Raw genomic sequence first — 1,661 nt, forward strand, 5'->3', positions numbered from 1 at the left:
TGACATGGTCAGAGATGGGGACATGGAGAGTGATGGGGACATGGAGCGGGATGGGGACATGGAGAGTGATGGAGACACTGAGAGTGATGGGGACATGGAGAGAGATGGGGACACGGGAGTGTGATGGGGACATGGAGAGTGATGGGGACACGAAGAGTGATGGAGACACGGAGAGTGCTGGGGACATGGACAGAGATGTGGACATAGACAGGGATGGGGACATGGACAGGAATGGGGACACAGAGAGGGATGGGGACATGGACAGAGATGTGGATATGGACAGAGATGGGGACATGGACAGACATGGGAACATGGAGAGGGATGGGGACATGGAGAGTGGTGTGGAAACGGAGAGTGATGGGGACATGGACAGAGATGGGGACATGGACGGAGATGGGTACCTGGAGAGGGATGGGGACATGGAGAGTGGTGTGGAAACGGAGAGTGATGGGGACCTGGACAGAGATGGGGACATGGACGGAGATGGGTACCTGGGCAGAGATGGGGACACGGAGAGTGATGTGGACATGGACAGAGACGGGGACGTGGAGAGGGGTGGGGACATGGAGAGTGATGTGGTCATGGAGAGGGATGGTGACACGGAGAGGGGTGGGGACATGGAGGGTGACGGGGACATGGAGAGTGACGGGGACACGGAGAGTGATGGGGACACGGAGAGTGACGGGGACACTGAGAGTGATGAGGACATGGAGTGTGATGGGCACACGAAGAGTGATGGAGACACGGAGAGTGACGGGGACACGGAGAGTGATGGGGACACGGAGAGAGATGGGGACACAGAGAGAGATGGGGACACGGAGAGGGATGGGGACACGGAGAGGGATGGGGTCATGGACAGAGATGGGGAAATGGACAGAGATGGGGACACAGAGAGGGATGGAGACACGGAGAGGGATGGGGTCATGGAGAGGGATGGTGACATGGACAGAGATGCGGACATGGACAGAGATGGTGACAAGGAGAGAATGGGGACTTGGACAGTGATGGGGACACAGAGGGAGATGGGGACACAGAGAGGGATGGGGTCATGGACAGAGATGGGGAAATGGACAGAGATGGCGACACGAAGAGGGATGGGGACACGGAGAGGGATGGGGACATGGAGAGGTATTGGGACATGGAGAGGGATGTGGACACAGAGAGAGATGGGGACGCGGAGAGAGATGGGGAAATGGAGAGAGATGGGGACATGGAGAGAGATGGGGACATGGAGAGTGATGGGGACAGGTTGGGGCATGGAGCGCGATGGGGACACGGAGAGAGATGGGGATACGGAGGGTGATGGGGACACAGAGAGTGATGGGGACACGGAGAGTGATGGGGACACGGAGAGTGATGTGGACATGGAGGGTGACGGGGACACGGAGTGTGATGGGGACATGGAGAGAGATGGGGACACGGAGAGTGATGGGGCCACGGAGTGAGATGGGGACACGGAGAGTGATGGGGACATGGAGAGGGATGGGGACACAGAGAGTGATGGGGACACGGAGAGTGATGGGGACATGGAGAGTGATGGGGACACGGAGTGTGATGGGGACATGGAGAGAGATGGGGACACGGAGAGTGATGGGGACATCGACAGTGTTTGGTGAAATGGTGAGTGATGGGGTCATGGAGAGTGATGGTTGATAGTCAAT

The sequence above is a fragment of the Chiloscyllium plagiosum genome, unplaced genomic scaffold (assembly GCF_004010195.1).
Source record: "Chiloscyllium plagiosum isolate BGI_BamShark_2017 unplaced genomic scaffold, ASM401019v2 scaf_6287, whole genome shotgun sequence".
Classification (NCBI taxonomy): domain Eukaryota; kingdom Metazoa; phylum Chordata; class Chondrichthyes; order Orectolobiformes; family Hemiscylliidae; genus Chiloscyllium; species Chiloscyllium plagiosum.